Raw genomic sequence first — 13,284 nt, 5'->3', positions numbered from 1 at the left:
TTTACAATAATTTATTTTACTTCATTTTACCATGTATATAATATGTCTGTGTGTGCATGCATGTGCACGTGTGCCAGGCAGGCTCTCTGCCGGCAGAACCAGGTGAGAGGGAGAGAACCCTGTCCAGCCAAGCCTCTCTTGGGGCTGAGTGGGATGGTGAGTGTCGAGGCTCGATCTTCTGCCTCCAGAGAATAACCACCCCAAGCCAGGAGTCTGTCAAAGCAGGAACTCATTTTAATGTATCAATCTTTTCTTTACAAAGGTCTGAGAGAGAAGGCAGAGTTTTCTGTTGAGGTGAGATGACATAGGGTGAGGGGAAAGTTGATGAAGAGTATGGAGTGACTAATAGAGCCAACAGTTACTCTATGTCAGCAGGAGTTAGGCAACGGCAGGCTTAAGCAGATAGTGCTGAGTCACTCCAGTACGGAAGTGACTGAGACAGTTTACAAGACTCAAGCTAGGCTCAGTTTTGTCCTCAAGGCCCAAACCAGGGCCAAATAGGGCCCAATATCTCCCTCTTTTGTTTTTGTAATGAGCAGATTACATGGCTCCTGTCTTAGGTTGTCCCCCACATGGGGATCTTACCCGTCTTTGGATACCACATGTTACTGGCTCAAGGGGCATGTTCCATGACCTGTCTTAGGTTGTACCAGCACATCTGAGATCTTAATAGTTATTGGTCAAATGGAGAGCCAAGGAGGGTCGCTCATATTCTGAGGGACAATTGTATGTTGACCTTGGCTCTTAGGAAGCGAGCCTTTGATAATGAGCCTGGACCTGATGAAGCCTGATTGCCTTTATAAGTAAACATGGCCCCACTGTGAGAGGGAGAAGGAAAAGGAGGAAGGGACCGGGGAAGGGAAAGTAGGTAGGGCAGGAAGCCATGGAGGCCAGTCCACAGTGGGTTGTCTTGAAACTCTCCTCCTCTTCTCTAAGTCTTCCTGGATTATTGAATCCCCCCATCAATCTTTTGCAGGATCTTCATTGACATTGACAGGGGGATCTTCCATTTTTTGTTTTTTGTTTTTGATAAACCTGTGAAGGAAGCAGAAGGAGGGCTCTCAGGGCTGGAAATTTCCCTGGATTAATATTCATTCCCCCTGTTGGGGCAAGTATTTTACGTCTCTGTCTGGTATCCAGATTGGTCTTTTTCATTTTGGGAGAATAAGCAGCCAAACCCTCTTCCAGCTGTCAAGAGCAGTTCTGGCCTTCTCCAAGCTTTAGTCAGTGGGTCTCTCTACCTGACCCAAATGGAGCTGTAGGAAACTGATGAAGACCAATGTATCATGTGGGGGTAGAGACTCCCCCTTTTGTTTTTGTGAGAGGGAGAAAGGAGAGAGCACTTCAAGCTGAGCACCTACCTATAAAGGTCCAGGTGGGCGTTGGATGCCAGACCAGAAAGAGGGCAGTGAGCATCAGTGTTTCCTAGGTATCTGCTGCTGCCTCTCTAGCCAGGGGCTGTGCAGGTGTGGTTGCCTTAGCCCTTTGGCCCTGCTCCTGCTTCTTGCCACCCACAGCCAGGACTGGAGTGGCTCCTTGCCCACACTGACTCTGAGTGACAACCTATGCCCTGCTGTACTGAGGCAATGGGCAAGTGGGTGTTAAGGGGCAAGGTGGGTGTGATGGGGAGGATGAGGCATTGGAGACTCTGAACCTCTGAAAAGTTCAAGGTTTATGCAGGTCTCCCCACGGAAGGGGAAGAGAGGTGTGAGGTGGGGGTATGGCGTCCCTATGTTGAGAAAGCACAGTAGAGAGAAGAAAGGGGTAGTCAAGTGCTTTCGGGGGCTGACCACTCCATCTCCCATCCCACAATGCTCATAGGCTGGACACTGGAGGAGTTGCTGAGGGAAGAAACAGCTCAGTTGGGGGACCCCAGCTGGTGCCCCCTGTTCCTCCACTCCTCCAAGCTCCATTCCCATGGGGTAACTGATGCCCAAAGCCCTATCCTTGCTCTAGACATTGAATCCCAGCCTGGCCAGGCAGAACCAAGTAGGCCAGGGCTAGTGCAGACCCAGGTGGAGACTGGAGAGAGCACTAGAAAGCCTGCACTCAGCCTCTTCCTACTTTGTCTGCCACTTCTACCCACAGTGGCTCTAAACCATTCGTGGAGTATGCTCTACTAGATGCGGGAAGCTGGCTGGAGGACCAGGCTGCTGCCCCATCGTCCAGTGGCCTGTGTTCCTTGACACCCTGTGCCTGGAGTTCTACCAGCTCCTTGGCAGGTGCCACACAGCACATCCAGGTCAAGGCACCTCTTACCCCACCCAAACAAGGCCTGAATGGACTCCAAGATGAGGAAGGCATGCCAACCACCACACCCTAGGTCCACCCTCTTCTCCACCACTTTCCACCCGCCACTGTGACCCTGCTCCTGGAAGCACACCTTCCCCCGCCCCACTTCCCCCTCCAGGATACAGGGGAGCAGCCTCAGACATAGCCACAGGCTGGCCTGAACCACAAACAGGTTCCAGTTGCCCTCGACAGAGATGAAGAAGCACAGGCAGACCTGGGAGGAGGTGAGGCCACCCATTCCCACTGTCCCCATGGAACCGTCAGTGTGCAGCCCGTGTAGGGCCGTGAACAAGCAGCCTGGGGACAGCATGCATGATGCTGGGGTGGCCCGCAACTGCAGGTGGCTCAAGACATGTCTCTTCACCGCCTCTAGGAAGTCACCGTCCACTCAGTCGAGCTCCTCCAGCCACCTGAAGGCGCTGCTGCATGAGCTACCTGGAGTCCTGGGTGGTGGGGTTGGCACAGTGGGTGACGGTGGGGGTGTGAGGGAAACCTAGGCCTCAGGTCCTAACCAGCAGGCCACCACGAGCAGAAGGCAGGCAGCCTCCAACGGCCAACCAGGCAGCCTGTCCATGCTGTGCTACTGGCAACGTGGGTGCCCATCATTGTGGAGGTGGTGCGAAGAGAGCTCAGGACTGGGCTCCGGGTGTCCCGCCCAGCCCCCTACACCTTGCAGCTCCAGTCTATCCACTCCAGTGGCACCCAGCGTTGGTCACCTCGCCCATGTGTTTTTCCTGTATGCCAGGCTCCAGCATGAGCCACTGGGCCCTGGGACTGCACTGGGGCTCCCCCCTTGCCCCTCAGATCCTATGGGCTCAGAGGGTGCAGGTGGTGGTGTCTGGGACACCCCTCTCCTAAAAGAGAGTGAGGAGCCAAGCTAGGAGAGAGGGGATGGCCCTAAACGCTCCACTTTTCCAAAAGGACCAAAGGAGGGAGGTGGTATCAGAAGCAGGACCCCACTGGACGACCAGGGGGAGCTGCTTCAGGGATCAAGTGGGAGATAAAGGGACTGAAATAGGGGTTTAGATTCGGAAAAGTACTGCCCCATAATTTATGGGGGTACACTCACAGGCAAACTTTCGTGTGTGTGGGGGGGGAATGTCACATGTGTATGTGAAAGACCCCCATGGGGAGACCCCCACTCAAATCTTGGGAAGACGTGCACCCAAGGAAACACGAGAGACCCTCTTGATGTAAACACAAGAGGCAGTTTAATTTCAGAGCTCTGGGTTGACAAGTATATCATACAAGAGACAGAGGAATCGACCATGAGGCTCAGGGGTTAGGGATTTATATAGGAAAAAAAGTCTGAGGGAACTGGGGAATCAGCGTAGCTATACATGATTGGCTAATTCAAATAACAGCTATAGTTTGTGCAGATCAGAGCAGGAATTTCTAAGGGTGGTGCTAATCTGAGTCAACAGAGCATCTGGCTGACCTCAAACCATATCTAAGAGGACTAGATGGCCCATTACTCAGTTGGGTCATTTGCCCAGACATGTCCTTGTGTGCTTGGGCCCACCCGGACATGTCCTTGCATGCTTTCTCTTCTATGTCTTTTTGACCTGTTAGTTCTCAGAATGTTTTAACAGCTTGTTTTTTGTCCAGACATGCCTGGGCTTGATCTACGGTGTTTTTTTCAGGCTTGTAATTTTTTTATTAGCCAGCACAGGCCTCAAACTTAATTTTCCTTTTCATATGTGTGTTCATATTATTAAGGAGGCCAGATATCACTGTAAAATGTCATCCTCAGTTATTTCCAGTTCATGATTGAGACAGAGTTTGTCATTACATCTGGAGCTGACTAATTCATCTAGACTGGCTAGCCAGTGAGTTCTACCTGCCCATATTACTCTCCCTAACTGTCCCTAGAGATGTGTGTCACTGTGCTCACAGCAGTTTTGCATGAGTATCAATGATCTAAGAAAGGTTCCCATGCTTGTACAATAAACACTTTACTGACCCATTCATTGCTCTACCCTCTAATAGCATTTAATATTCAAAAGTAGGGTTCTTCTGATTCATTTTCTTGAGCATACTCTTACTTCTTTGTAATTTCATGAAATTATGAAATTATATGCAGTTTGTTACTTTTCAATCATAGATACTGTGTCATCTATTTTTCAGAATTTTCTGTGAATTGTCTCCTATTTGGAGACACTAAAGATAATTTAGATTAATGATAGGTTTAGGGAAGAATTGACATCCTTTTAATAGTATACTTCCTAATCAAGAGAATTTTAGTGGGAAAATAACCACATACTACTATACTCATTAGAATAATGCACAAATATTAAAAAATGATTATATAAAATAGAGATAATTACTGAAGAAATATTCCAGCATTGAAGAGAATAGGTGCGAGTTTGTGCTTATATTAGTTATTTTTCTTATTGCTGTGACAAAATATTTGACATAGGACACCAAAAGAAAGGAGAGTTATCTTATAGCTTGACGATATCATCCATCAGAACAGGAAAAGCATAATGGCAGGAACTGGAGACAGCTGGTCATTCTTTTCCCTTGTCAGGAAGCAGAGATGGGTGAATGGTAGTGCCCAAGTTAGCTTCCTCTTTTTTGCTGCTGGAATGCCAGCCCAAGGGACAGTACTGCTTATGTCCCTAGTTAACCCTTCCTGGAAACACTCTTATAGACATAATAAGAGTTAAGTTTTTATGGTAATTCTAAAGCCAATCAAATTGATAGTCATTGCTAACTATAACAGTGTCCTGGTGGAAAGGTTATCTTTGTCTTGGAACATAGTTAAATCACCAATAGTATAAAGGAAGAAGGTAAATACCATATAGGTGAATGAGGCTGTAGTGGTGGAGTGATGTGGAGTTTTGTGGTCATTTTAATCCCATGAAATATCAGCCAGATGTTAACGGTGGGAAAGAAGGTTTTTGTTTTGTTTTTCAGAATTATTTGTTTATTGTATGTGTGTCAGTACAATGTAGCTGTCATCAGACACTCCAGAAGCGGGCATCAGATCCATTACAAATGGTTGTAAGCCACCATGTGGTTGCTGGGAATAGAACTCAGGACCCCTGGAAGAGCAGTCAGTGATCTTAACTGCTAAACCATCTCTCCAGCTTATGAAGTAGTATTTTAAACATAAGAAAGAGCAGAAAACATGGATAGTCATCCAGAAAAACAAAATAGTCAGCATATATTCAAGGCAATAGTAAACTTATATAAAAATAAAATCAGGCCGGGAGTTGGTGGCACATGTCTTTAATCCCAGCACTTGGGAGGCAGAGGCAGGCAGATTTCTGAGTTTGAGGCCAGCCTGGTCTACGGAATGACAGCCAAGGCTACACGGAGAAACCTTGTCTTGAAAAAAAACCAAAAAAACAAAATAAATAAATAGGATTTCTGAGTTTGAGGCCAGCCCAGTCTACAGAGTGAGTTCCAGGATAACCAAGGCTACACAGAGAAACCCTGTCTTGAAAAATAAATAAATAAATAAATGAAATCAGATTCCCTACCATAGTTCCAAGTAAGTGAATTTGTTTTGTTTTGTTTTGTTTTGGTGTGCTGTACAGTTGTGTTACAGACTAAGCCATTTTAATCCCAGATACCAAGTTTGGCCCATATCATCTTCAGCTGTCACCTTATCTGCAAAGAAGTTTGGGTGCTCATTGTTCTCATTCTACTCTGAGGGTTACTGTAGGGCCCCTCTTAGTAGAGTGCAAGGTTCTACGAAGCACCAGTTCTGTGCTATGTTTAGTCTTAAGGCCACTCACATGAGAAGCAGAACACATGAACAGGGTAAGCTCACTGCAGCTCTCTTTCATCTTTCCCACAGCATCTCCAGAACCTACAGAGGAAATCCAGCTTTAACATGTGTGCACGATACATATGAACCACACATTAATGAGTCCTCAGGTATATGTGATGCTTCACATCCTTCAACTTGCAAAAATAACTGTAGAAGCTTTTTTCTTAAATCATGTCTATAAATAATTAGTCTTAGTTGTGCCAAAGCTGCTAAAATTTCGGAGAAATAAATGGTTCTCTTAAACTAGTATAATGAGAAAGAATTGATATCTAAAATATATTTACATTGTATTTTCATTCAACCACATCAATGAGAAAGTCTCATAGGAAATAAACATGGTACAGTGTTGATATAAAAATTAATAGGTATTTCTGGATAAGTCTTCAGATGCTTTATTATAGTATAATATAAAATAAAAGGAACTTGGTCTGATACAACTAATTATTGTATATATTCAAACAGCATAGATTAGTTCTATTTCCAAAACAGAACACTTTTATTCAGTGGAAATTTGAATTAATAGAACTATCTAGTAAAGGGCTGTACAGCCCTTCCCCATGGTGCAATAAACATTTTCCACTTGAACCAGAACTGGTTTTAATGGAAGCTGAATGGAATTGTCCTGATGCTCCAGTTAAAGTTCTTCCTCTTTGATATGATTAACCTGAGCTAACAGCTTGACACAAATCTAAAGTCACATAGGAAGAGGAACCCTCAAGAATTGCCCAGATCAGATTCAGCTGTATCAATGTCTGTGAGGCATTATATCTTTTTTATTTTAATTTTTTTATTAATCATTCCATTTGATTACACCTCAAATGATATCCCACTTCGTGGTTACGCCTCCATCAACTCCCCCATACCACATACATACTCCCCCCTTACCTTTACTGTATAAGGGTACTCCCCCACCTACCCACCCTCTCTCCTCCCTGTACCAATCAAGTATCCCCCTATGCTGGGACATCAATGATATAGTAAAGGGCTCAGGACCAAGGGCCTTTCCTCCCATTGCTGTCAGATAAGGTCATCCACGGCTACATATGTATCTGGAGCCATGGATCTCTCCAGGCACACTTCTTAGTTGGTGGTCTAGTCTCTGGGAGAACTGGGTGGTTAGGTGAGCCTATGTTGTTCTTCCAATGGGGTTGCAATCCCCTCCACTCCTCCAGTTCTTCTGCCAGCTCCCCCACTAGGTTCCCTGAGCTCAGTTTGATGATTGGTTCCAAGCATCCACATCTGCATTGGTCATTTGCTGGCCAAACCTCCCAAGGAACCACCACACCAGGTTCCTGTCAGGAAGTACCTCTTGACCATGGCAACAGTGTTGGGTTTGATGTCTGCAGACATGATGGATCCCCATGTGGGGCAGTCCTCACATGGCACTTCCTTCAGTCTCTGTTTCAGTTTTTGTCCGTTTTCTCCCTTCCTTTGGACAGGAATATTTCTGGGTTAAAAATTTTGAGGTGGTTGGGTGGTCCCATCCTTCAACCAGGGACTATGCCTATCTTCTGGAGGTGGTCTCTACAGGTTCTATCTTCCCTTCTCTGGCATTTCTGCTGAAATCATCCCTGTTAGGTACTGGGAGCCTCACTTTCCCTGGTATCTGGGATTCTCCAGTGGCTATCCCTAGTTCCTTATCCCCCCTGCTACATATTTTTGTTTGATGTCCTAACCCTCTGTACCTCTCTCACATCTCCATTTCCTGATATGACCATCCTTTATTTCCTCCCCTTCCTCTCCTACCAGGTCTCCCTCTCCCTGAACTTCCCATGATCACCCTGTTCTCCACTAAATGCAGGACTGAATCATCTACTCCCAGGTCTTTCTTCCTTCTAAGCTCCATAAGTTCATGAGCTTTGTGAGCTTTTGGCAAATATCTACTTATTAGTGAGTACAAATCATGTGACTTCTTTTGTGTCTGGGTTATCTCACCCAGGATAATATTTTCTAGTTCTATCCATTGGCCTGCAGATTTCATAAAGTCATTGTTTTTAATAGCTGAGTAGTACTCCCTTGTGTAAATGTACCACATTTTCTGTATCTTCTGTTGAGGAACACCTGGGTTATTTCCATCTTCTGGGTATATAAATAAGGCTGCTACAAACACAGTGGAGCATGTGTCCTTGTTATATGTTGGTGCATTTGGGGGTATATTCCCAGTAGTGTATAGCTGGGTCTTCATGTATAACTATTTCCAATTTTCTCAGGAACCACCTGACTGATTTCCCAAATGGTTTTACCAGTTTGCAATCCCACCAGCAATGGAGGAATGTCCCTTTCTTTATATCCTTGCCAGCATCTGTTGTCATCTGCATTTTAATCTTAGCCATTCTGATTTGTTTGAGGTGGGATGTCATGCCACACCCACTCCAGTGGAGTCTGTGTGACACGTCCAAAAGCACGGCCGTAGTCCTGAGGTAAAAAGTTTCAAGGAAACTGATCTCCTGGAAGTCCTTGGTGTTCCATAACATGGATGTGGTCCAGATTTGTCCTTGTGGTTATTGATGGATGGTTTCTTTCAGTATTGTTCTATTATAGGTATAGAGGTGCCCCCAAGGAATGATTTTCAAATAGCCAAGTTAGATTGGACATTGTTTCCTGGCCTCCACCAGTGTTTCAATCAATCATAGTCAATGCTGAGCCAACCCTGGGCTTGGAATTTCATAAAGAATGTTACTTATTCAGACAAATTGCCTCCAGTGGTGAAAGAGAGATAGTGAAAGAAATCAGGCATTACAGTTTACTGGATAAGAGTTAATAATCCCAGAGCAAGTTCAACAAAGTAAAGTTAGAATTCTCTTTACAGTCATGTATGGCAGACTACATTACTTAATAGAAGAAATTTGGTGGGTTCCTCTGGTAAAGGGAGGTCCCCCACAAATACTTAGAATAACAGCTGAGTCACTCCTATATACAGGAATTTACAATGGTGTAGAAAGAAGATGGGTTGTGGCTTAAGAAGGAGCTACAATATTGTATTATTCATGGAAAGGTTAGCAAGAATGGGACCCCTAGTGCATACTTCCACTAGCTCAGAAGAATAGCATATTTGGGTGTTTACTAAGGGCTGGCTGATAGTGGGTTATAAAATAGACTAGAATTGGAACTATTTATACCTGGATTCTAAGAATAAGCTGACTTTAGATAAGGCTGACTTTATTTCAATTGTAACTTGCCAAGTTCCTGCCAAGTTCCTGCCAATTGTCATGTACATATTTTTCTATAGAATCATTATGCATAGGGTGACCTTTGTGTACCTTGACTGGTATATTATCTAACTTCCTTTTGTCTTCTGTAATGACTATAAAAGTCTGATGCTTACTTTGAGAAGTTACACTCAGATTCTGTTTGTCACTTGTGGACTCCTTGCCCACCTGAGTACAGGAACCCTGATTCTCCCCAGGTTGAGGGACCCTGACTGGGTTGGCCCATGGCAATGTCAGGCTGTTTGATTTGCATTTCCCTGATAACTAAGGATTTTGAATATTTCTTTAAGTGTTTCTCAGCCATCTGAGAATCCTTGGTTGAGAATTCTCTATTTAGCTCTGTATTCCAATTTTTCATAGGTTATTTGCTTCTCTGGAATCTACCTTCTAGAGTCTTTGTATATTTTGGATATTAGCCCTCTAACAGTTTTAGGGGTGATAAAGATGTTTTCCCAATCTGTGGGTTGCCATTTTGTCTTGTTGACAGTGTCCTTTGCATTACAGAAGCTTTTCAATTTTATGAGGTACCATTTGTGGATTGTTGATCTTAGAGCCTGAGCTGTTGGTGTTTTGTTCAGGAAATTTTCCCCTGTGCTGATGTGTTTGAGGCTCTTTCCCACTTTTTCTTCTATTAGATTCAGGGTATCCACTTTTATGTTGAGATACTTAGTCTACTTGGACTTGAGCTTTGTACAAGGAGATAAGAATGGATCAATTTACATTCTTCTACATGCAGACTGCCAGTTGAACCAGCAACATTTGTTGAAAATACTCTTTTTTCCACTGCATGGTTTTAGCTTCTTTATCAAAGATCAAGTGACCTTAGATATAAGGGTTCACTTGTGGGTCTTCAATTCTATTCCACTGATTTACATGACAGTCTCTGTATGAATACCATGCAGTTTTTATCACTAGTGCACTGTAGTATAGCTTTAGGTCAGGGATGGTGATTGCCCCAGAAGTCCTTTTACTGTTTTCAATATCTGGGTTTTTTGTTATTCCAAATGAATTTGAGAATTGTTCTTTCTAGCTCTATAAAGAATTGAGTTGGAATATTGATTGAGTTTGCATTGAATCGGTAGATTGCTTTTTGTAGGATGGCCATTTTTACTCTCTTAATCCTGCCAATCCATGAACATGGTAGATCTTCTCATCTTCTGAGATCTTCTTCCACTTCTTTCTTCAGAGACTTGAAGTTCTTGTCATATAGAACTTTCACTTGCTTAGATAGAGTCACACGAAGGCATTTTATATTATTTGTGACTATTGTAAAGGGTGTTGTTTCACTAATTTCTTTCTCAGCCTATTTATCCTTTGAGTAGGGAAAGGTCACTGATTTGTTTGAGTTAATTTTATATCCAGCTGCTTTGCTAAAGTTATTTATCAGCTGGGATATGAGCCTTCCAGTTTCCATCTGTGCCTGGAGCTGATCTTGTGCCACAGAGTTACATACACAAATACCCCCAGGAGAGAACTGATCTTCCAAGAGTTCAGACAAGCCTGTGAGCATAGGTAAAACTACCACATATCTTCAAATTCCTGGCCCAAGGGGGACCCACCCAGAGCCATCAAGACACAGGAACCAAGGATCAGCTGGGAACAGGATACTTTTGGTTTCTGTCTACACTCCAGAGCTGACCCTGTACCACAGCTCTCCATACCAAAATTCCTCCCAGAGAGATCTGGTTTCACAGGAGTACCTACACAGAGGCTTGCAAGAAGGACAAGCCACAGTCAGAGACAGCAAGACCAGCTAACACCAGGGATAACCAGATGAAAGGGGCAAGGACAAGAACATAAACAACAGAAACCATAGCTACTTGGCATCATCAGAACCCAGTTCTTCCACCCCATCAAGGCCTGATTATCCCAACACATCAGAAAAGAAAGACTCTGATTTAAAATCATATTTCATGATGATAATAGAGGACTTTAAAGACATAAATAACTCCCTTAAAGAAATATAAGAGAACACAGGTAAACAGGTAAAAGACCTTAAAGAGGAAACACAAAAATCCCTTAAAGAATTACAGGAAAGCACAACCAAACAGGTAAAGGAATGGAACAAAACCATATAGGATCTAAAAATGGAAATAGAAACAGTAAAGAAATTACAAAGGGAGAAAACATTAGAGTTAGAAAACCGAGGAAAGAAATCAGGAATCATAGATGCAAGCATTCACCAACAGAATACCAGAGGTAAAAGAATGTCTCAGGTGCAGAAGATACCACAGAAAACATTAACACAAAAGGCAAAGAAAATGCAAAATGCAAAAAGCTCCTAACCCAAAACATCCAGGAAATCCAGGGCACAATAAGAAGAGGAAATGTAAGGACAATAGGTATAGTAGAGAGTGAAGATTCCCAACTTAAAGAGCCAGTAAATATCTTCAACAAAATTATAGAAGAAAACTTCCTTAATCTACAGAAAGAGATTCCGTGAACATACAAGAATCCTATAGAATTCCAAATAGACTGGACCAGAAAAGAAATCCACTCCCCATCATATAATAGTCAAAACACCAAATGCACTAAACAAAGAAAGAGTATTAAAAGCAGTAAGGGAAAAATGTCAAGTAACATATAAAGGCAGGCCTATCAGAATTACACCAACCTTCTCACCAGAGAATATGAAAGCCAGAAGATCCTGGGCAGATGTCATACAGACCCCAAGAGAACACAGATGCCAGCCCAGGCTATTGTACCCAGCAAACTCTCAATTAGCATAGATGGAGAAACCAAGACATTCCATGACAAATCCAAATTTACACAATATCTTTCCACAAATCCAGCTCTACAAAGGATAATTGATGGAAAACACCAACACAAGAATGGAAAATACACCGTAGAAAAAGCAAGAAAATAATCTTCTTTCAACAAACCCTAAAGAAGATAACCACACAAAAGTAAAAATAGCATCAAAAATAACACGAAGCAACAATCACTATTCTTTAATATCTCTTAACATCAATGAACTCAATTCCCCAATAAAAAGACTGGATATGTACACAGGACCCAGCATTTCGCTTCATACAGGAGACTTCTAATGACTGCTTCAATTTCCTTGGGGGTTAAGGGACTGTTTAGATGTTTTTATCTGATTCTGATTTAACTTTGTACCTAGTATCTTTCTAAAAAATCATCCATTTCATCCAGGTTTTCCAGTTTTATTGAGTATAGGCTTTTGTAGTAGGATCTGATGGATTTTTTTAATTTTCTTAGTTTCTGCTGTCATATCTCCCTTTTCATTACTGATTTTGTTAATGTGGATATTCTCTCCGTGCTCTGGTTAGCCTAGCTAAGGATATAGCTATCTTGTTGATTTCCTCAAAGAAACAGCTCCTTGGTTGTTTTCTTGGTTCTTTGTACATGGTTGTTTGTTTTCCTCATGGTTGATTTTAGTCCTGAGTTTGATTATCTCCTTTTGGATGTATTTGCTTCTTTTTGTTGTAGAACTTTCAGATGAGTTGTTAAACTGCTAGTATATGATCTCTTCAACTTCTTTATTGAGGCACTCAGGGCTGTGAGCTTTCCTCTTAGCACTGCTTTCATTGTTTCCCGTAAGTTTGGATATGTTGTGCCATCATTTTTTTTTTCATTTTTTTTTGAATTCTAAAGTCATTAATTTCTTTATTTCTTCCCTGACCAAGTTATCATTGAATAGATAGTTGTTCACCTTCCACACATATATGGGCTTTCTGTCCTTTTTGTTGCTATTGAAAACCAGCCTTAGCCTGAGGTGGTCTGATAGGATGCATAGGATTTATTCAGTGTTCTTGTACCTTAGGAGGCTTGTTTTGTGTCTGAGTGGTTGGTTTTTGAGAAGATATCATGAGGTGCTGAGATTTGTTGTTTTGTTTTAGGGTGAAATGTTCTATAGACATCCATTAACTTCTTTCAGTTTTACTACATCTCTGTTTAGTTTCTCTTTCCATGATCTGTCCATTGATGAGAGTGGAGTATTGGAATCTCCTACTATTATTGAGTGAGGCTCAAAGTGCC

General features: G+C 42.9%; 1 pseudogene; it reads right to left on the bottom strand.

The window, feature by feature from the left end:
• Nucleotides 1-2,119: 2,119 nt before the first annotated feature.
• On the bottom strand, nt 2,120-2,866 carry LOC116097936 (annotated as a pseudogene).
• Between the last annotated feature and the right edge of the window lie 10,418 nt (nt 2,867-13,284).

This window comes from Mastomys coucha, unplaced genomic scaffold (assembly GCF_008632895.1).
Source record: "Mastomys coucha isolate ucsf_1 unplaced genomic scaffold, UCSF_Mcou_1 pScaffold2, whole genome shotgun sequence".
Lineage (NCBI taxonomy): Eukaryota > Metazoa > Chordata > Mammalia > Rodentia > Muridae > Mastomys > Mastomys coucha.
The sequence above is the reverse complement of the archived record's forward strand: the minus strand, read 5'-3'. Positions and strand labels throughout refer to the sequence as shown.